General features: G+C 43.0%; 1 long non-coding RNA gene across 1 annotated transcript; it reads left to right on the top strand.

Annotated features, from left to right (window-relative positions):
* Positions 1-502: 502 nt before the first annotated feature.
* On the top strand, positions 503-23,723 carry LOC149746250 (uncharacterized). The gene is made up of 2 exons (XR_016388950.1): positions 503-6,913; positions 14,586-23,723. It is a non-coding gene; the product is annotated as an uncharacterized LOC149746250 (long non-coding RNA).
* Positions 23,724-24,214: the final 491 nt, after the last annotated feature.

Here is a 24,214-nt window from a genome sequence, read left to right as displayed (position 1 = left end):
TGACCTGAGCTCTCATACTTTCCTCCCTCTCATGGTGTCCATGGCTCTGACACCATGGTTCCACGTTAGGATGAAAGAATGCAGCTTCCTCTTCCTCCGTCCCCATCCTGCATGTGTATGAAGGTCTGTATCAATTCTCTGTCTTCCCCTTTCCTCCCTGTCTTATTTCATATCTGTGTATGAATGCTGGATACCAGGCTGTATTTCTGAGAACTTTTTCTTATCACAGGATCTCAGGGTAAGGCCACATCTCATTTCCCTGAAAGAAGATGCACATTTAGAACATCTAATCATCAAGAGAAGGCTCCACAGACTCAAGCAAACAAACAAATAACAACCAAGCAATACCTGGAGTTGCTGAGTCTGGGTGTCCCGGGAGGTGGGGAGGCAGAGGGAATACCCCCCTCCCAGAGCCTGGAGCCCAGGCGAGTCCTCCCCAGTGTTACTGACCGGCGGTCTCCTTCACCTGAGGGCAGCAGGAATTGCTCACCCGGCACGCAATCAGCCAGCACCTTGGTCTTGGACTCCCAGCCTCCGGAACTGTGAGAAATAAATGTCTGTTGTTTAAGGTGTATTATTATGGCCACCTGAGCTGACTGCAACAGGTCAGTTCAGTGCAAACAACACTTGAATACAGTGACATCTGTGTTATGATGGAAGGAGTGACGAGGTATCCCTTGAGAAAATACACAGCTCCTGCTTCTCACACACACACACACACACACACACACACACACACACACGTCTTGTGACTCCTCAGTAACAGCTTATGGGGAGGAATTCTTGGAAACTTATTACAACCCAAACTCCAAGAGAGAACTGGTAGAAGTCAGTCTATTCAGACATGGAGCTAAGGGGGTTCAGGGTGACAGATCGTAATTTATAATAAGAAATACATATTTGGTCTTCATCCTCATTCCTGGTGCAGAGCTCCTAAAACCCTTGGACTTTCCTACGTGATGATATTACTAGGTTCTTGGATCACTTTAATCACTAGAAATTGATTAGAGGTCAGATGAGGAATTGAGGCAAGGCTTTATTGGGACTCATGCTACAGCAGGAGGGAGTGAAAAAAAGTAACCGGTTTCCTTGTTTGCTCCCCAGAGGGGGCGAGCTGGTCCCTTAAATGGGGTGGGGGGGCATAGATGGGTCCAGGAGGGGTGGCTTGGATGGTGTGCCCACCCCTTTGGTGGTGCTGTGTACAGGGGACACGTGCGGTCCCCTGCTTTTGCTCCCAGCACCTCAGAAGTGGCAGCTGGGTTTTAGCCTTTTTGTATCTTGTTCATAATTTGCCCCAACTGTGCAAGTGCACAGTTACTTTTAGCTCCTATAGTTTCTTTTTATTCCATTGTTGTAGGAGACATTTGTGCAGGTGCAAGCATTTCGGTAAGGGGGTCCCAGGTCCCAGGTCCCAGCCTATCTCAATGACATCAATATGGATGTCTTTTGCTACACTATTGAGGGGACTTTGGGAAAGCCCCTAGGCCACCTCTGGTGAGGGGGTGATTGCCAGGGCACCAACCATGTGATTAGGGGGTTAGAACTTTCAGTCCCACCCTCAGACCTCCAGAAGGGGAGTTCAATCACCAGTGGCTAATGATCTAATCAGTCATGCTACGTAATGAATCCTCCATAAAAACCCAAAGGGATGGAGTTCAGAGAGCCTGCAGGTTGTTGAACATGTGGAGACTGGGAGAGACTGGTGCCCCTGGAGCGGCCATGGAAGCTCTGGGCCCTTTCCCCATACCTGGCCCCCTGCACCTCTTCCGTCGGCTGTTCCTAAGCTATATCCTTTCACGGTACACTGGTAACCTAATAAGTAAAATGTTTCTCTGAGTTCTGTGAGCTGGTCTAGCAAATTAATCCAATCCTAGGAGGGGGTCCTTGGAACCTTCAATATAGCTGGTCAGTCAGAAGCACAGGTGACAACCTGCAGTTGTGATTGGCATCTGCATTGGGGGGAGGGGTGGTGAGGGACAGTCTTGTAGGACAGAGCCCTTAACCTGTAGAATCTGATGCTACCACCAGGTAGAGAGTGTCAGACTTGAGTTGAATTGTAGGACATCCAGCTGGTGTGGGAGAATTGCTTGGTGGTGTGGAAAAACTCACACATGGGAATTAGGAGCAGGATCAGACAAGGACGGGACCTCCCTGGCGGTCCAGTGGGTCAGATGACATGCTCCCAATGCAGGGGGCCCAGGTTCGATCCCTGGTCAGAGAACTAGACTTTGCATACATGCCTCACCTAACAGCCCTCATGCCACGACTAAGAAGTCCGCGTGCCGCAACTGATAGATCCCACGTGCCTCAAGGAAGATCCTGGAGTGCCACAGCTAAGACCCGGTGCAGCCTAAAAAAAAAAGGAATCAGGCAAGGACAAGCCGAGATGGCCCCAGGTGAAAAAATAAATCACTTTTGGGCAGTTCCCTGGATCCTCCTGGAATGAACTTGCGCAGAGAACCTTTCTTTTCGTTATTATATGTATATTTTCTAGATGAAGTGAATTCCCAGAGCACAAGTTGCACTCACATTCATAATCAAACATGTAAACAGCTCAAAAATGAAATCCAGTGATTTTTCTTTCAAATTAACTGCTTTTTTTAGAATACCATTGAATCTCTTCTCATCTTTTTGTGTGAATTGTTAAGATCTGGCTGTTCTCATTAAAGTGTAAGAATGCTAATTGGCTTTAAAACCCTTCATAAGATATTAGTGGAAAATAAAATTGAGTAAGAGCTCAATTCTATTAAAACTATGCATTACTGGACATATGCATGAAATTAATTAGCAGTTGCCTCTGGGTGATACAATTATGGGTAATTTTTATTTTCTTCATTTTGCTTTACTTTGTTTTTCAGATATTCTCCAAATGCATATTCTTTTTAGAATCATGGGCGGGGGGGAAATGTGGTTAAACTCTTTCTGGTCTTTCAAACCCAGCTCAACGGCATCTGAGTTGAAATTGCTATGTGGGTTTTCCGCATAACTTCCCATCCTTTTCCCCTGACCGGTACGACATGTACCAGCAGTGGCTTGACACTGGGTTGTGTACCCCAGATGTGGCTGTCCGTGTCCCAGCCACGATGACAGAGGACCTTGGCTGCCCCTTGAGTCTCTTTCACTGTCTTCAAGCCCCTGGATTTGACCTCTGTCCTGGGGGCTGGAGCCCAGTGTTGGCCTGTATCCAGGATGGGAAAAGGTAGTGAGGCCATATCCTTCTTGAAGAAGTGAGTGCTTGTAACCGGAGATCAAGTGCAAGTACATGTCTGGGAAATGCCGCATGTCCGAGGAGGACGAGTCTGCGTCTGGAGGATGTGAGGTGGGCATTGGAGCTAGGGATGTGAAAGTCTTAGCTCCCACAGCCAGGAAGCAGGTGGGAGGGAGAAACAGGCTGACAGGGGAAGCAGCGGCAGGGCCGGCCTGATGCATCTGAGGTGACTGAATAGACCGCTTGGAACTGGGTGCTCGGGGGGAGCTCTGCACGGCCTTGGACTCCGGGGTGCCAGACGCCTGCCATTTGGACTGCTGACCAGGTCACACTCAGAATGGTGGTTCTACGACCACTCGTACCCTGGGCTGGTACTATTCCTGCTGCCTGTCTGCAGGAATTCATTCCTTCAGAATGGATCAAATTTTGGACACTGGGCCCCCAAGAGGCTGGCTTTTATTTTAGAACACAAGGAGTTTTTTCCCCAGGGGCTCACCTCTGCTCCATCTTGTTGTCCAGTGGGTTGGTTGAGATGTGCTTATTAATTATTGATAACCTTCTTGATTTTTAAAGTGTACTTGCCTTTAGCAAGGGTGGTTTGTAAAAGCATGTCATTACTTTAAAACACACGCCAAGGAGAGGCTTCACTACATTGACCCACTGAAAGTGAAGGTAATGTACAAAAAATACTTTAATGTATTATAACATCTTACAATACAACAGACCAGTAGTCAAGAGCATCATATATGGAGAAAAAAATATACATATTTACATATATTTCTCTAAAATTAAGAATGTCCTAAATATACTCAAGAAAAAACCTTAAAATCTTATTGCATGATTAGTCTTCAACTAATCGCAGTGAATGAAACAGTCCTTTCAACAGAAGAGCAGCCTGCGGGATGAATTATTGCCTGGTGGAGCCTCATTGAGAATTTGTTCGCCTGTTTTAGTATCATGATTCTCGTTACTGATCCAACAACGAGACTCCAAACTCCAGATTGTCATAGAATAGGAGCTGACATTTCAGATGATTCAGCCAAATGATCTCATTCATCTTCAAACTTAAACAGGCAACTTTCATAGCATTTATCACTAAATAACAGAGATGGTTCATCCTTTCTAAACCAGTACGCTGTTACTAATGTCTGATCTTTCTAGGTTTCTTAAGACAAAATTCTATTCATAGTATCACAAGCCAAACTAAGCAATAATTGAAAGCACCACAAAATACTTGCCTTTAACACTTACATTGAGATACCTCACTTAAATTACCTTTTATTTTCCTAATAAAAAGGAATATGTCTCACAAAGCTGATACACATATTTAAAAACGGAAACTATAAAGCAAAATGTTATATAATCCAAACTTGAATTTTACTCTAATGATAAATGTCCTGACTTCTCCTACTTAAGAAAAATGAACATTTGAATATTTTAAACATGAAGGCTTTGAAAATTCTCTCAGTGCATAAGAAAGGGGGTTGTGGTGTAAAAACAGCTGGAAAGTGCATTTAAAATAGCTTATTTGTTTTTCTCTTTTTCTGATTTTTGTTCATTTTTGTATTTTTTTTGTTTTTTTCTCTTTATATATATATATATTTTTTTTTTCTCAAGTGTAGTGTTTTGTTTTATACTTCCCTTTAGGGAAAGAGAAATGCAGTTTCCCTCAGCTCGAGAGAAATTCACTTCAACTCAGAGGATTTGGGCTTCAGATTCAGATTTTGTCTCAAATTATAATGATTGAGCATCTACTGGATACCACACAATGTCTTCTGTGCTTTCACATATGTGCCCTTTCTCTGTGGAATAATGGAATGGTCAGCAAAGTAAACTCATGTTAAGTAAGAAACAAAAAACCTGTTTTATGGTTATCTGATTATATTAAGGTCGTCATGGTTTAGATACTATCAAGACCCACAGAGGAAAAATACTTTCTAATTCTTTTTTTTTTCTTAAAAACATAAAATAAAATGGAAACTACGTGACAACAATTCTATCACAGAAGACATATTTCAGTTGAATTACAGTGATTTAAAATTTGAAGTAGGAATATCTTTTCTGGGAAAAAAAAAAATCACATAAACCACTTTCAAAATCACCAAGTGTTGAAAAAAGATTCTGAAGCGGAATTTCTGCATGGCTGCATAGCGGAATCAGGCAACATTTAAATGCCACCTAGTGGCCAACTCTGGAACTGCAGCTGGATTACAAGAGTTCTTTGAGCAAAAAATTGTCCATGATTTTGCTTTTGTAAAACAGTGATAGGAACTTATTATTTCCCAGGAAATGGTATACTGTCTAGGTTGCATGAACAAACTGAATGTGGTATTTCCAAGAAGGGAATTTTTTTTCTTGACCCAATTCAAGTGACATGTTCCCTCAAGCTCTTTCTTAGCCTAGCAAAGGAAGGCTCTGGATCTTACATTGACCTAGATTACGTTCTTATTTCAAGTGATTCAGAGTTAAATGGGAAATATTATATTGTGCAACAGCCTCATTTACAGGAAATTCTGGTTCATCCTACACTCTTCGCCACACCCTTTGCTCCACCTTCGCCTGCTGCTTTTGCAGATGAGTTCATGCCAGTCCAGGAACGTGTCGCTTTTCAGGGACACGGGGACAACCAAGCAAGTAAACTCATATGCTGTTGCTTGACAGACTCAGCAGATTCACACAGCAACCCAAGCCCTGACCCCATGTCAACGTCCTCACTAAATTTAAAGCACACCTTGGTTTTGTTAAGAATCTTGGAAGAGAAAGGGGAGCAGCAGAGATCACTCACATTCCTGGAATAGCCAGTATGGGTCAGGGCCATGCAGAGCCCCGGGGAGATGAGTTATCTCCTTCTAGGCACTTATCAAAGCCTGGTAAGATGAGCATTTCTTATTCTTTGAAACATGTGTGGACTATTTCTAAACTTCTGGGTAAAAAGTCCAAGATTGCAGTGATATGAAGGCCGAAAAGGAAAGAGCCTCACCGCAAGCACAAATAATCGGGGGAGATAATTTGTAATTTTTCCATATGGGAAAATAACTATCAAATGAAAGGACTAGAAAAATAACTTCAAAATGGAAATATAGGAGTCAGTAAATACTACTCAAAAATTAAATCCATAATAAGCTAATTAACTAAAGTTGATGGTCTTGCGTGTTCTAAGGATTTCAATTTTCCCAGTTATTTATCTGGTCAGTTACCAGAGGCAATCAGATTCCACGTACCACTGAAAATCGAATTTGGGGCCGCTGGCAGTGCCTACGGGAAGCAGGGCAGCCACGCGCTGAGTGCCAGGGCGGTCCCCACAGATGGGCTGAAGGCTGTTCAGCCTTCAGCTTTACCAGTCCAGCTTCAGGTCCGCCTTGCTCCATACGTATTTCCCTCCTCGCTTGAGAAACATCTTTTCATCAAAGCCGCTGAATTTTATAGCTTCTTCTATGCCAACATCCAGGATGGACGTGGAAGGATCCTTCCGCCCGTTTCTGCAGTTCACGAAGCGCATCTAGGAAATTCATGACAGAAATTGGGATATTTCCTGTAAAACTCAATTCGGGGGATCAACTCAAAATGACTTTTGATGTTCCAATCATTTCAACAGATGTTTGTGGAGAGCTGTGAACCAGATGCTTCACTGGGGGCGTTGAACTCTGGGGACACCATCTCTGTACTCAACCAGCTCCCATCACCCACGTGAACACCTGAGACCAGGTAAGGGCATGATAAACAGAATTATATACACGTGCCTGTCCCTCCACTGGGGGGCGGGGTAATCAGGAAAGGTTTCCAAAATGTGTTGCCATCTAAGTTATGTTTTGAAATTGTAAGCTAGAGAGAACAATATCGTAAAAGCCCAGAAGCGTGAAACAGTACAGTGAGTTTGGGAAATTTCAGGTAGATGATATTCCTGGAGTGAAAACTGTGTGTGCAGGAATTTAAAAAAAAAAAGTGTAAATAAAAAACAAAGTGTAAAAGCTTCTTTTAAGAAAGGGAGATAGCATGGTAAGAAAGGTGATACAGAGGCGGGCAGGTCCCACATCAAGAAGAGTAGCACATGCCCTGCTAAGGGTCTTGGTTTTTATCCTAGGTTAAGCATCTTACAGACAGGAACCAGATCTTCACACCTCTGTGACCTACCATGGCACACAGCGTTTTGTAGTAACACTTGTTGAATCAAAATGTTCTTAGATTGCCAAAAGTAAATTTTGTTCCTACTCTATTTATTCCAACTGTACAGAAACCAGAGAGTTTGTGGAGGAACATTGGTCAAAATCCCCAGCCAAAAAAAACAATCCCCAGCCAGTCATGGTACTCCAAAAATAAATTCTGTTTGACTTTTCCTCTCTACCTTGAACCCATAAACTGAACATTTGTGTTACCACCTTTTCCCCTCTGTTCCTTAAAGAAAGCACATATTGACAACAAATGAATGACTGTGAATCATCTCTATTTAACTTGAAAATAATAAAATATCAAAAGTCACAGCAAGCATTTCTCGAAACACCAAATTCAGTTTAAATATGGAAAAGCCATGGTTCTTGTTGGAGCTCATTTCTTAAAAACAGATCTTTGAATGGAATTATTTGTCCAGTGCTAGAAATATTGGCAAAAGTTTATGAATTGGGACAGAAAAAGAAAAGAAAAAGACACAAGGAAAGGGAGAAGTGATTTGTTTTCCAGTTTGGAGAATGATGGCATATCTCTTCCTTTGGAAGGCAGTGGGGTAGGAAGGTACCAGTGGCTTTTGGAGAGGAACTGTAACCTCTTCTCTGCAAAGCCAAGAGCTATCTGCCAGAGGACAAGCTGGCAGCATCTGAGGTATTAAAGGCAATAACGTCAAGTGTGACATGTCCTTCCTGCAAAGATCACTGGGTGCCCCTTGACCAGAGAACCCAGCCGAAGATGGCATAACAAAGGACACTGCTTTGTGTGATGTCAGCTCTGTGCGACATCCATGGATCCATAGCCATAGGGAAAAGACCATCGAGTGCGGGTGTATGCAAACACTTGGATCAGATGCAAGCCAATGCCTGCCCAAGCCCTTAGCTCAGAGATGGACACAGCGAAGTAAGGGCTCTATAATATTAATGTTAGTCAGTGACAATAAAAATATGAAATGCTGGCCAGAAAGAATGAATATGGACTAAATGGTTATGCTGATTATAACTCAACACTGACCTTGCTGCTTAATGAATTTTTAAGGGATCATTTTATAACGCATTAGACATACTCACATATTCATCCAGAATAAGGTAGGAATCTCTCATCTGCAAGGCAGAAATCACATACCAACTTAGTTTCAAGCATATTTTTCAGTATGTACGCTCAACTGTCTATCTTACCGCGTTTGTGCGTTTGTGCTTTATTATTTCTGGAGGCCACGTTTCGTAAATCTCTTGAGTGTCTTTAGATGCGTCCCTTACAAGGTGAGCCATCTGCCAGTGCCCCATACCCACCTAACACTCATCTCCGAGCCATCTGTTTGTGTCCATTCGGATTCTAGCAGATTCTAGCAGGCTGGCTTCTGCCCCATGCTGGAAGGGTCACATGCCACTCTGAAAGCTCCTCTGACAGTGAAAGCCCCAGGCTAATTTCCCCATTTCCTCCAGCTCTGGGGAGCCCTGTCCTTCATTGTTCAATATTCCCTGTGTCCGCCATGCCTCTGATGGACCCCCTTTTCAGTGAATAAAGCAGAATCCCTTTAATGCTATTACCTGGGAGCTTATCTGAGGATTTTAATATTACTTACATTACTTGTAACTAGTTATGCCTTCTATAGGTATATAGAGAGTGTGCCTACACTCTCATAGGAAGGTATACCCTCTATACGTACCCCATAGAGGTAGGAGTCTGCAAACATTTTTCTGTAAAGGGCCAGAGAGTAAATATTTTCAGCCTCAGAGACCATGCGGTCTCTGTGGCAACTAAAAGCCACTGTGGACAATGCTTAGAGAGGAAGCATGGCTGTGTTCCACTGAAACCTTCTTTATCGACCTTGAAATTGCATTTCGTATACTTTTCATGAGTCACAGATGTCATTCTTGTTTTGATTTTTTTTCCAACCGTTCTTGCCTTGCATTCTGGGTTCGTCTCACGGGCTGTAGTTTGCCAACTCCTCCTGTGCCTGGCCAGTTCGGGACCTTGTTCCTGAATGTCTGGAGGTGAGCCAGGCATCAGCATCACCTGGGAGCTGGTTAAAATGCTGAATCATGGGTCCACCTAAGACCTGCTTGCTGGTTTGCAAACTTGGGAGTTCCCTGGGTGAAACCTTACCCACGGCAGAGGTAAAGTGAACTGACCCCACCTATGTCAGAGGCAGAGTTCACCGACCTCATCTACATAAGAGGCATGGTTAGCTGACCTCACCTACATTGGAGATAAAGTTAGCTGAGCTCACCTATGTCAGAGATATAGTTAACTGACTTCACCTCCATCAGGTATAGTTAGCTGACCTCACTTACATGAGAGGCAGGGTTCGCTGACTTCACCTATGTCAGAGGTGAAGTGAGCTGACCTCACCAATGCAAGGGAACCGACACACAAAGCTAGTCTTGGGTGACCTGCAAGACAAGAAGACCTCAGCACCCTCTGCTAGTCTTAAAAGTTTATAGAGAAGCCTGAGCTGGGTTCAGTCACATGGGCCATCCAGATGGTCTCACCGTGGGAGGGTACGTCCTGAAGACAGAGGAGGGGTTAGGAGCCTCCACTTGCCCCAGTCCAGCTCTGGGTCAAATAGTGGTCACCTCCTCTCAATAACTTCCCCAACCCTGCTGACTCTAAATCTGCATTTTAGCAAGACCCTGCCTGGGGGGGGGGGGGGGGCGGGGTCTGTACAATGAAGTTTGAAATGAACTGACTAGTAAGCTTCTCAGGCTTTGGAGTTATCCAAACCCCAGTTTGTCCCTTGCTGGGCTCTAAGGGAGGTGAGTTAACTCTGCCTCTGACATGGGTTAGGTCAGCTAACTCTACCTCTGTCACAGGCGAGGTCAGCTAACTTCACCTCTGACACAGATGATGTCAGTTAATATACCTCTGACATAGATGAGGTCAGTTAACTGTACCTCTGACACAGATGAGGTCAGCTAACCATGCCTCTCATGTAGGTGAGATCAGCTCACTTTACCTCTGACATGAGTGAGGTCAGCTAACCCTTTCTGTCATGTAGGTGAGGGCAGTTAGCCCTATGACTCAGCCTCAGAGTTTCTAAAACGGGGGTAATATTTCTGGCTCATGAAGCCTCTGTGAAGTGCTCAAAAAGCAGTAATTTATGACGTATTTTCTTTGATCTCACATTACCTATGTAATTAAGGCAAATTTTAAAAAGTCAAATAAAATAGTGTATAGATATGAGTATTCTCCTCTGTTCTCTGGCTTCTTTTCAAAAGCTGCTCTGACCCCATTCAGGAACTTTTTTATTCGTACTCTGGTCAACATTACTCAGAAGTCTGAAGTATAAGGAATGAATCCTTGTTCTCAAATTTCTAATATGATGTAAGCATATGAGGGAGAGATTTTGCTGCGTGTATCTTTTTTGGCGGAAGATGGGGAAAGTTTTGATTTTTAAATACTTTAAAAATAATAAAACTACCTATTTAGAAAAATTTAAAGTCCAAACAGTTATCAGGGTCAACAAGAATGACTGATAATCCCATTATCCCAAGATGACCATGGGATGTGTACATACACACAGTTTTTGCACATTAGGATTAAAGGTCAAATGAATTTTGCCTATAGTTCCTCATTTGTACCTAATATCATATCATGCAAATTTATCCTTGTTCCCTAATATTCTTTGAAATAGGTTATATAGTCAGTATAACATTCCATACAGGGAACATGAGCTTACCTGTTCTCTGTATGTTGAATATCAGGCTACCTTCAATTTTTTACTCCTGTTCCTAACACTGCAGTAATGTAGCTTTGAATAAGTTCTTTTTTCTTTACCTTCTGAGAACACACTGAGTATTTACTCTGTCTCTGATAACACCTGGAAGCTCCAAACTGTAGACGTGCTTTGGCTGACCCTGTTTAAACTACATGATGCATACATTTGGACTAACAGGATGGATCCAATTTTTCACATTGGAAACCTAAAGATCTAGTGAAACTTCCACCTCAGCCCTGAGACTACTCCCATCTGTCCACGCAAACCCTCCAAAGCCACAGTGTGTGCAGCCCTTGGTGGAGACACTTTCCTGTTTGGAGCTAAATGTGTGATGGGGAACAAAACAACATTTGCTTCATACAACCTTCTGGTTAGACTTGGGCACCCGGCAGGGCATGTCTTTGTGGCGGTCCAAGAATGCTTCAAACTCTTCATCACATATCACAAACGGTTCTGCTTCTCTCAGAGCATCTTCTCCAGAATTCTCACCTTCAATTATGAGGCACTGGAAGACCTGAAACACAAGTGTGGTGTTGGCTTTGTGAAGAGCTTTCCATCTCTTTTTGCCCCAAATCTCATTTCTCCCTGAACCTCTCCTGAGCAAAGAAGACTCCTCCAACTAGGGAACATTCTAGAAAGACACTGCTCTGGGGAAATGAGAACATGCCCTGAAATTTAGGGATATGGTACTAGAAGCCCAAACATTCCCAAAATGTACATTTTTAAAAACTGATCTAGATTACATTTGATCTAGTCTTAGAACCTAATATTTTCAGACTACAAAATAATGGTTGCCTGCAAGCCCAGGGCCTCCCGCGGAGGAGGCTGCCTGGGGGACCAGGTTCTCAACCACGTGAGCAATTGCATAACAGTTGACACCTGATCCAGGTTTACATCAACTTGCATCCTGCAGACCTCAGTGATCTGATGCAAAAACTGTTTTCTAAATGGACAGCAGCTAATCCTCTCCCTCCAAAAAATGTCAGAATTTTGAAAAGGCAATTCTGGAGTGAATCAGGCAAGTGGAAGCCAGAGTAGGGGTCGAAAGATTGGAGAAAAGAGATAGAGAACAAGTGACAAGGAGCCATGAGCAAACCAAAGCTATGAGAAAAAATATATATAATATGTATTTATAATATATAAGTATAGTACATGAGTGATGACTGGCAGGGGGCTCTAGAAGGGAAATCTAAGAGCTTAGAGCTTAGCCCTCTGGCTCTCCTCTGACACCTCCACACAGTGGGTCATAGCCTGGGGTCTTCCCATCACACCTGTTTCTGTAGCTGTTTTCAGTTCCTCCTGGACCTGGGAGAGTGGCTGATATTCCAGCTTACTTACATATATAACCAAATATCAAGCTCAACATACAAATTAAAACTTTTTAAAGTAAGAAACATTTCTTGTTTCCCATAACCCATTTCCACATGTTACAGGATAACCTCAGGAAAATAATACATTAATCCCGTTCCCATCTCCACAACCCTTCTCTGAATGCTAATGTGGGATTAACAGCACATCCCAGGCAGCTTAGATAGGAAAGGTTTTCTTGGTGTCTAGACAGGAATTCCTTCCCTAGGTCTTCCCTACCTGTGGAAATTCTGTCCCTCTGTCCAAGCAGGAGCCAAATACCTCCTCCTACACGAAGTCTTCCTGGCTCTTTGGCAGAAATAAACCTTGCCTGTTTCACCTTGCCACATTATCCCAGCACACATAGCTTTATATTACAAGAGTTTTCTTTAACTCTTTTACTTGCTAGAATTGAATTCTACATCTTATCTTTAGTTGCATTAGTCTGGGGTTCAGGCACAGACTTTGGATACCTGCATAGCAATCATCGGGGCAGCTTGTTAAGAATACATATTCACACAAACCCTCCGGCTAATCTGTTTCAGGATAGTGGGTATAGGATGAGGCCCAAGAAGCTGATTTGAAACAGTTCCCTGAGTTCATTCTGAAGAACATCCAGGGGCAGAAACCTTCAGCTTATAATTCTTTGTAAGCATCTGTGCATGGTGAGTGCTGTAAGTCACTGTGAACTGGCTTACGAGTATTTGAACCTTAGACTTTTTAGTAGCTGATAGTGGGGCTAAGCCCTAAAGCACACATCTGGGTGAAGGAATCTTGGGAATGAATTTTGCTACCACTTGGGGATGGCCTTTCTCCTAATAGCTTCTAATAATTCTACGAAAAATGAAGTAACAGAATTTATGAAGAACACATACCCATTTATAAATAGGCCAAGAGCTTTTAAGACAAATCAGTCTTATTATTTTAATAAACACATACGAGTTAGACTTCCTATGAACATATTCTTCAGAATATCTCCAAGCACTTCTCATATTCTTTTATATTTACTTTCACAATTTCCCAGAAGGAAATCAGTTATAAGGGGGAAATTGAGGCAAAGAGAATGTAAGTAGTTAACGTTTAGCAGAGCTGAAAGAAGGACCAAGGGCCTGCTTTCCCAACTGGCTTTCTGAGTCCATAGTTCTCTGTATCCTTATCATTTCGGGTTTTGCCGAAGTAAGTCTCTCCTGACCCTTCTCTTAATTACAACCAGCAAAAGCATCTCGGTACATACCTTCCAGCGGATGGGGTTCAGGGCTTTAATCTGTTCCGTCATGTCCTCATCCACATTGAATCAATTGATGACAGAATTTATCTTGAAGGCCACTCTGTAATCGTTGCACCACGTCCTCAATTTGTGGAGATTTTCCACGTGGTTCTTGTTTCCTTGACCACGGCCAATAAGGACATTGACCTGCTCGTCAAAGCTGTCGCAGGAGATGGCGAGAATGTCCAAATATTCCCCTGAGGGAATTAGGCTTTTCCATCCAAGGATGCAGACACAGGCCTTTAAGCCAGAGGTGGAGAATTGGAGCCTTATGGACCACATAGGTAGACATAAACGTTTTGTTTGTTCCTCCAGACATCTAAAAATATTTCAAACTGTTTGCAACTATTTTTGGGGGGATAGATTTAACATAGAATGTAGATTTATGGTGTATCTTTAATAATTTGAGCATATGGCAGCACTAACCTTGAACTCCCATATAGGACCAGGATCAACGGAAGTTCATAAATGACTGTCCACGTGTCCACTATTAATAGTCCTTACACTTTCTTTTTGTCTCCCTACCGCTAATGATCCTTTTTCTTATGCACTTCCAAATTCACTAATTTGCACCACCTCTCCCGTACAACATTTGAGCTTTTGACCCAAAGGTGCAGCAACCCTCCTGGTCCCTACTCTTTACACCATATTGACAGCATGTAGAGCCCGTCCTGGAGAGAGCACGCTGCCCTGGGGACACAGACAGCAAACCCAACCAGTTCTTCTCTGATCACACAGCTCCCTAACCCTGTCTTACTGCTCGGAATCTGGTTCCCAAAGCTTACTTTTGAACTTCTGAACCCCCTCTTTCACTGAGTGGCTCCCTTCACGGTCATTTTGATGTTGACTCATTGCCCTGTGGTCTTCCTGTTAACCTTCCTCAGGTGGGCTGTTCTACCCACATCCACACCCAGATCCACATCCATTTCTTCATCATCTTGGAAGGAGGATTTCATCAGAGATCTCCTGTGAGTGTCCTCAACAGATCACAAGTGCAACTACCCTTTGGATGATTTCAAGGCTCAAACAACTTACACAAAGCAAAGCACACTCTAAGAGTTCAGTTAGAACTGTTTCCCAAAATGCTAGTAGTAATAATAGCTAACATTTTTCAAGTGCCTCCTAAATTCCAGGTACTGCTCTCTGAATATTAACATCTATGTAAAACTTAGCTTCCCAGTCTTAGGACCAGGGGTTTGTAACCCTGGGTCGTATAATGGAATCCCTCGGAGCACCCCAACTTGGCCTGTCCACATACCACGAGGCTCTGATATAATCAGTCTGGAGTCCAGTCCCAGTACAGATATTTTATAAAGTTCCTCAGTAGCCAAATATGCAGCCAAAGGTGAGAACGACTGTTCTAGTCTAATCACTTAATTTGTACACGAGACTACTAAAATAGAGTTATTTCCGAAAAGACTTTAATAATTAAACATGAATAGCAAACGATAAGGTCAGGGCTTGCAAAACTGTACACTGCGTTAATTCTCCCCACTAGCGGCTCAGCTAAAACTAGCTACGCTGATAATGGACGGAAGAGTTCTGGGGCTAGTCTGTTCTGTTATCTGCCTTGCCATACTTGTTGACTTAGAGCCCTACCAGCTTGAAAAGAGATTAGAGTAAGCCCACTTGTTTCCTCCTCCCTTTGGATCCCCAGCAGGCCTGGCCAAAAGCCCGGGATGGAGGGAAATAGAGCAACAGACAGTGACAGAGGCGGCCATCCCGTGCCACGCGAGGCTCTCACCGTAGTTCTGGAGCCACCTCTCCCGGATCAGGCTCCCGTTGCTCACTATGCTCACGCTGGGCAGTTGCAGCTCCTGTTTGCAGAACTTCACCAGCTGGCCAAGGTATTTGCCCCAGTCGTGGAGGAATGGCTCTCCACCGGAGAAGTTGATCTTTTCCATACCTGGGACAGACAGAGCACGGCTTTTCCTTCTAGTTTCCCACTTCATCAACATCCATTATTATTTTAATGGCAAAAGTAGTATTTTCTCAATGTAATAGAATGAGATGAGAGAAAAGTGGCACTAGGACGTACGCCCAAGCTCCAAAGTCTTTGATCTTTCTAAGTGTGCTGGGTCGCCCTCCATCCTAGCTTTCCCAGGACAGTCCCGGTTTATGGAGGACCAAATCTCATCAGTTAGTTTTTCTAGCACCCTCTTTTACTCTCAGATGTTTCTACAATGGGGCTGTGGTAAATTATAAAACCTCACTATTTATAAGCTAACATGCTAGGAGGTGGCTTGTATGATGAGCATTATTATCCAATAAAAATACGATTCCCTAAAAGTGTGGTTAAATAGGGGCAGATAACTAGAGAAAGTGAAACAGTGTATTGGCCAGTGGTGTAGCCCGTGAGGAGTTTGAGGATTAGGTTAGAGGTGATGAAAGAATGAGAAAACTGAACAAACAGGATGTAGAGATGTTGCTAAGAGCTTAGACGAGGAGCAATTAATTCACAGTGGTGCCAACATACAAGCCATCCTGTCACAGCACGGATCAATAGCTGATGCTCATAATGCTTGAGTTCTATTCAGTCTGTTCTGTTCAAAAGCCAAAGAGGTGGGCTTCCCTGGTGACGCAGTGGTTAAGAATCTACCTGCCAGTTCAGGGGACAAGGGTTCGACCCCTGGTCTGGGAAGATCCCAGATACCGCGGAGCAACTGAGCCTGTGCACCACAACTACTGAGCCCGCACACCTAGAGCCTGTGCTCCACAACAAGAGAAGCCACAGCAATGAGAAGCCTGTGCACTGCAATGAAGAGTAGCCCCCCTCGCTGCAACTAGAGAAAGCCCGCGCGCAGCAACAAAGACCCAACTCAGCCAAAAAAAAAAAAAAAAAAAAAACCCAAAGAAGTAAATAATATATTTTAGAAGCATCTTCAGCCAGAGCAGTAATTTTAAATGTAATGTACTTTTATTGTTTAAATTTAAAAATAAATTTAAAATTTTAATAGCTACCAAAATAGATTTTCCTCTATTTGCCAGAAATCTTACTTACAGGACACATCACCCATGCTATACCTTAACCATTTTAACTAACTTTGGTTTTATTTACTTAAAACTGAGAGGTCATGATATAAAAGTATTAATTATAACTGTAATAGTTTATACTCTATTAAAAAACATATGAGCATTTATTTATTTGGGCCTTGTAACAACTTTTTAAGGTTGATATATGAATTATCACTATTGTCTGTATTTTAAAGAATATTAAACTGATATTCAGAAAGTTAAATGTCTTGACACATTGTTTAAGTGCTAGAGCAGGAACTCAAATCCTGGCCGTGTGAATCAAGAGGCTAAGTTTGTTCCATAACCCCACACCTCTCTTCATTTGTTCATTCATGCACTAATTCATCCATTCAAAAACATTCATTAGATTCCTATTACCTTCTAGATACTTTGCTAGGCAGTAAGATAAGCAGAATGCTAGGTTTCAATCTTGGAACTCAAACTCTTTGGGGACCCAGATATTAAAAACAAGACACAAGAGCACAATTTTAAATATGCTGCAGTAGGCACTTAGGCTGCTTCCATACCTTGGCAATGTAAATAATGCTGCTATGAACATTGGGGTGCATGTATCTCTTCAAATTAGTGTTTTTACTTCTTTCTGATATATATCCAGAAGTGAAATTGTTGGGTCATATGGTAATTCTATTTTTAGTTTTTTAAGGAACCTCCATACTCTTCTCCACAGTGTCTGTACCAATTTACATTCCCACCAACAGTGTACGAGGGTTCCCTTGTCTCCACACCTTCTCCAGCATTTGTTATTTGTGGACTTTTTGATGATGGCTATTCTGACTGGTGTGAGGTGATACCTCATTGTGGTTTTGATTTGCATTTCCTGGATGATTAGTGGTGTTGAGCATCTTTGCAAGTGTGCCTGTTGGCCATCTGCATTTCTTCTTTGGAAAATTTCTATTGAGTTTTGCCCATTTTTTAACTGAGTTCTTTGTTTTTTGATGTTCAGTTGTCTCAGCTATTTATGTATGTTGGCTACTAACCCTCTATCGGTCATATCATTTGCAAATATCTTCTCCCACTCAATAGGTTGTCTTTTCATTTTGTCAATGGTTTTCTTTGCTGTGCAAAAGCTTTTACATTTTTTTAAAAGTGTCCATCAATAGACGAACGGATAAAGGAGATGTGGTGTATATACACAAAGGAATGCTAATCAGCCATAAAAAATAATGACATTTTGCCATTTGCAGCAACATGGATGGACTTGGAGGGCATTAGGTTAAGTGAAATAAGACAAATATTGTATAATATCATGTATGTGTGGAATCTAAAATAACGCAACAAACTAGTGAATAAAACAAAAAAGAATCAAACTCACAGATATAGAGAACAAACTAGTGGTTACCAGTGGGGAGAGGAAAGTGGGGAGAGGCAAGATAGGGCTAGGGAGAAAAAGGGTTATAATTAGGATTATATGGAATCATGTGTGTGAAACTTTTGAAAACTGTAAAGCATTATAGGATTTAAAGAATCTTTCATTCAAGTAAAAAAATAAAATAAATAAAACATGCTATAATACATGCATTTGTAACAAATGCCATGGGATCACAAAGGAAGGTGAGAGGGCATTCATTCTGCATGACGAGGACCAGGGATAATTCTAAGGAGCTTTGAAAGTTCACCAACAGAGACTGAGGTGACAAGCGTTCCAGGAAGAGAGAACAGTGCGATCACAGGCTCCACGATGCAGGTGTTGCGGGAGAACTGTGTCACATGATGTGTCCACAGCTTGGGGCCCTTCAGGAATTGGGGTGAAGGATGGCAACACTGAGCTTGAAGCCTGTGCTGACAAGTTTGGGCTTGGAAGCCATGCAAGAGAGCTAAGTGGGGGAGTTAGCCATCAAAATATGTATTTTAGTAAGATAACGTGCTTTCAGAGGGGACCCAGAGACAATGAGATGAATTGCAGCAGTCCTGGTGAGAAATAATGAGACCCTGAACCAGACCCCAATGGGAACGGCACGGTGGGTCAGGCATTGGATGAGCTGTGGATGACTGGGCAGGCGTATGGGAAGCAAAATGAGTCCGATCCAGTAAAGTGCAAGCCTATGATCTCACCGTATCAAGCACAAAATCCGGCAAAACTAGTGTGTGTGTTAGAGTAAGAGCTAGTGGTTATCCTGGGCAGGAAGGGCAGGGGCTGAAGGGAGCGTGCGCTTTGGATGCCCTGCTGTTTTCTGTCTAGAGCCGTGTGCTGTTTACCTGGGTGTGTGCAGGTCTGTGCAAATGTATGTTACATGTCTGTAAAAAAGGCAAGCAAGTTGGGGCTTCCCTGGTGGCACAGTGGTTGAGAATCTGCCTGCTAATGCAGGGGACACGGGCTCGAGCCCTGGTCTGGGAGGATCCCACGTGCCACGGAGCAACTAGGCCTGTGAGCCACAACTACTGAGGCTGCGCGTCTGGAGCCTGTGCTCCACAACAAGAGAGGCCGCGATAGTGAGAGGCCCACGCACCGCGATGAAGAGTGGCCCCAGCTTGCCGCAACTAGAGAAAGCCCTCACACAGAAACAAAGACTTAACACAGCAAAAATAAATAAATAAATTACTAAAAAAAAAGGCAACAAGTTGAGAAAAAAGTTGGCCATGTGGCTGAACTTGCTCTAGGGAAGACAGGAGGGCAGATCTGGAGCGGAAGATGTCACCGTAGAACTGGACAGGCTGGGGTCTCTCCGATATGCCTTCGAGTTACTGACGTGGTGACACTGAGTGAGAGTCTCCAGAGCAAAGTCATTGCCTTATTTGAGTCGTAAATAGTTTCTCTAAAGTTTCATAGTAAGAACAGGCAAATAATCCAAAATCAAAGATTCAGCTATTGCGTTTCTTAAGTCAGAGTGTTTGTATTTGTTTGCAACCTTCCTCATTAACTGTTTCTGGGAAACCCCAAGTGCTTCGGGCCGACTCAGAGTGCAGCACGACCTTCCCGACCTGCCTCGTTCCGCGGGCTGGGCGGACCGGGACCCGGCAAGTGCAGGCGCGGCTCGCTTAGCTTAGCAGCGTCAGGAGGATGGGTTTGCTCCGCTTACCCCCAGGTCAGCCGACTCTGCAGGCTGGGAAGGCCTAGACACCCATCCCCAAATTCACCTCCACATCCTCTGGAGGGAGGGCATCCTCCCTGTGCTGTGGGAACCGCTAGGATTCTGGGGGAACCGTCCAGCCCATGCACGCTCCCAGCCCCCTCCTGTCAGCCAGCCACGTACCAGCTGAGCCCCTGATCTCGTACTGGGTCCGGACTCACCCGCTTCCTTCAGCAGCAGCAAGCCTCTCTTGGCCTCCGCCAGCGGCAGCACAAAGGACGTTTTGGCCGTGTGGAAGCAGAAGCCACACTTGAAATTGCACTGGCGGGTGAAGTGATAATTTACGCTGGTGGGGGTGATGGGCAGATCGCGGTCCTCTTCGTCTTCCCTGCTGGGCTTCCTTGGTTTTCTCCTGCCCCGCTGCTGCTGGCTCTTCTTGCCCCCTGCCAGCCAGAATGCTGCCCTGAGCCGGGGGAACAGGGTCCCCAGGCTGCTCCACATGGAGCACGAAGGCGCTCAGCAGCTTGAGAGTGAATGACACGGGTACCAGCATCCACATGGTGGCCAGGTTCCCTGAGGCCGCCCTGCAGCTGCAGGCTCACTTTACATGTGCCCGGCAACCTGTCACACGGGGAGCAGGGACACCCCTTCCTTGACTAACTCTCAGCTGAGCACAAGTCTGGATTTCTCTTTTCATGAAAATGAAAGTTGGAACAGGGCCAAGACTGAAGGCTCAAGACTAAGACTGGCATCTGCTTTCCCTGCCCCGCTGCTTCCCCCGCCTATAAATAATAGGGGTATAAATAACAGCCTCCTAACTGGATACAGATGGAGAAGGTATTGATAGCTAATCTCTATCTCGATCTAGCAGATAGCAGTAGAACTAGACAGAGACTTAGCCACGTCTGTAGCTGTTGTATTGCTTGTGCATGACACAACATGTAGAAGCTTCCACTCCAGCACCCTTCACCTGGGGGCACTCAGGTGTTTGTTAGGAGAGCCAAATAGTGAAAAGAATGAATGACCCTTGGAGGATGAGACCCTACTCCATGAGCCTCAGCATCCCCTTTCAGATCACAGTCAAAACGCATAGGCCGAGCTTCCCTGGTGGCGCAGTGGTTGAGAGTCCGCCTGCCGATGCAGGGGACATGGGTTCGTGCCCCAGTCCGGGAAGATCCCACATGCCGCGGAGCGGCTGGGCCCGTGAGCCATGGCCGCTGAGCCTGCGCGTCTGGAGCCTGTGCTCCGCAACGGGAGAGGCCACAACAGTGAGAGGCCCACATACTACAAACAAACAAACAAACAAAAACAAGAAAACGCATAGGCACATAATGACACTGATGCCTGAATCTTTCTTTAGTAATTTATCTTAATGTACGCATTTTTACATGTTCAAATTTAGACATTGTATTTCCCTGCATGTCTATGCATTTCTATACCTTTTTTAATAGACAATAGGAAAATCAGATGCTTTCTAATATGCTTCCTTTTTTTAAAAATTGAAGTCTAGTTGATTTACAACGTTGTGTTAGTTTTAGATGTCTGCAAAGTGATTCACCTATACATATCTATCTGCTCTTTTTCAGATTCTTTTCCATTATAGGTTATTACAAGATATTGAATATAGTTCCCTGTTCTATACCGTAGATCCTTGTTGATTGTCTATTTTATATATAGTAGTGTGTATTTGTTAATCCCAAACTCCAATTTATCCCTCCCTGCCTTTCCCCCTTTGAAAACCGTATGTTTTTTCTTCTGTCTGTGAGTCTATTTCTGTTTTGTAAATAAGTTCATTTGTATCATATTTTAGATTATACATATAAGTGATATCATATGATATTTATCTTTCTCTGTCTGACTTATTTCACTTAGTATGATAATATATAAGTCCATCCATGTTGCTGCAAATGGCATTATTTCATTCCTTTTTAGGGCTGAGTAGTATTCCATTGTATGTATATACCACATCTTTTTTGTGTGTGTCTTAGACAGTCATTTATTTATTTTATTTTTTATTTATTTTTAAAAATTTTTATTGGAGTATAGTTGCTTTACAATGTTGTGTTAGTTTCTACTGTACAGCAAAGTGAATCAGCTAGATGTATACATATATCCCCTCTTTTTTGGATTTCCTTCCCATTTAGGTCATCACAGAGCACTGAGTAGATTTCCCTGTGCTATACAGTAGGTTCTCATTAGTTATCTATTTTATACATAGTATCAGTAATATATATATAGGTCAGTCCCAATCTCCCAATTCATCCCACTCACCTCCTTTTTCCATTCATCTGTCGATGGACATTTAGGTTGCTTCCATGTCTTGGCTCTTGTAAATAGTGCTGCTATGGACATTGGGGTGCATGTGTCTTTTTGAATTAGGGTTTTCTCCGGATATATGCCCAGGAGTGGAATTGCTAGATCATATGGTCATATCCTAGATCATATCTAGTTTTTTTAGTTTTTTGAGAAACCTCCATGCTGTTTTCCATAGTGACTACACCATCCAATGTTTCTTTATGCAAATACAAGTAAGTACGAATATATATAAAGCTTACACAACATTCAGTATATAATATCCACATTCTATACTCTGGTTTTTTAAAGGAACCTCCATACTGTTCTCCATAGTGGCTGTATCAATTTACATTCCCACCAACAGTACAGGAGGGTTCCCTTGTCTCCACACCCTCTCCAGCATTTATTATTTGTAGACATTTTGATGACAGCCATTCTGACTGGTGTGAGGTGATTCCTCACTGTAGTTTTGATCTGCATTTCTCTAATAACCAAGATTCTTCTTAGTTGGCAAGAATTATTGTGTTTTTTTATTATCTATTTTCACAGTTTTCCTAGTAAGTGTTGAGGTTTGTGCTGAAATTTTCTATCCTTTAGCCCTCTTTAATGGGAATTGGGTTTGATCTTGAGTGTGTGGTTTTATGTTTTCATGAGACTTGTAGCAAGTTGGGATAGCCCTAGTGGTTAAGTTTATGAAACCACAAGCCTAGCTTGTCACTTACTAGCTAGGTGACTAAGTGACTTTATTTCTCTGGATCTTCAATTCCCATCTGTAAGACCAGGTATCTCAAGGGATATTTGTGAAGAGTGAGAATTCTAATTTATGTGAGTCACTTAAAACAGTGCCGGGAAAATCATTCAATTAGGGTCAGCTTTTGTTCTTCTACTCGTGTTATGTTTTGAATAGAAGCAAAGATGACTTTTATTTCACTGAGAAGGAAACTGAAAGCAAATTCAGCACAATAACCAGTGTATGCTTGATGATTACCAAGCCTGCAATGAGAAATATGACTTAGTCAAAAGTATTTTATAAACTTACCATGGCCTGGCTCAATCAAGAAATACGTTTTTTTTTTTCTAGATCACATGTGTATGAAGAAACGAAAATCAAATCAGTTTCCATTACAAATCAAATATGATTATGAGAAATATGTCATAAAGGGTAACCACACAGACTTTTGAAGCCAAACATTTTAAGGTTTGAATCTTAGGTCAGCCAGTATTGTTTAATTCGGGGTAACTTTCTTTACCTGCCTGATTTTGCTAACACACCTGGGAAATATGGGTATTAATGTCTATTTCACCCAGGGCATTTTAAGGATTAAATGACATGAAGTTTATCAAGCACTGAAAGTAGAGTTCGACATTATCAGTTAGAAACATCTAGCATGTATATAACATTATGTACCAGGCACTGGGCTATATTTTGCAGGCACTAACTTATTTTACAGTTGGGGAAACTTATGTCACACAGGGAGTGAGGATTTGAATCGGGACTTAAACACTTGAAATACTGCTTAATAATTGATAATTACTATCACATTATTTTATTATTACTTCTTTTTTTTTTTTTTTTTTCTTGCGGTACGCGGGCCTCTCACTGTTGTGGCCTCTCCCGTTGCGGAGCACAGGCTCCAGACGCGCAGGTTCAGCGGCCATGGATCACGGGCCCAGCCGCTCCGCGGCATGTGGGATCTTCCCGGTCCGGGGCACGAACCCGTTTTCCCTGCATCGGCAGGCGGACTCTCAACCACTGCGCCACCAGGGAAGCCCTATTATTACTTCTTAAGTCTGTTCTATCCAGGCCAGTTTCTTTTATATTCATTCATTTGTTTATTCATTCACTTATTCACTCATTTATTCAAGGATTCTTTCTTTCTTTCCTTTCTTCTTTTCCTCAACCATGGTTTATTGAGAAGCTCCTATGTATCAGATAAAATATTAATAAATATGAATAAAATAAACAAGTCCAAGTCCCTTCTGGCAAAGAGCTCACAAAAGTCAACGTCACTTTGATATCCTCTGAACATATGCTTATTCACTCAAAACCTGTCTTCCTCCATGCATCCAAGAGTAAGGCTCAAGAGAAGTAGACTTTCTTATTCAAAGTCATGGCTGACAAAGGCCAGGGAGGGATTTCTTCTCCCAACTGCTGATGATGGGTGTGGGCTGGA

Source organism: Delphinapterus leucas, chromosome 19, assembly GCF_059928025.1.
Source record: "Delphinapterus leucas isolate spDelLeu-1000000601 "Yukka" chromosome 19, BTC_Dleu_Yukka2, whole genome shotgun sequence".
In the NCBI taxonomy this organism is placed as follows: domain Eukaryota; kingdom Metazoa; phylum Chordata; class Mammalia; order Artiodactyla; family Monodontidae; genus Delphinapterus; species Delphinapterus leucas.
This window is presented reverse-complemented; position numbering and strand designations above follow the sequence as displayed.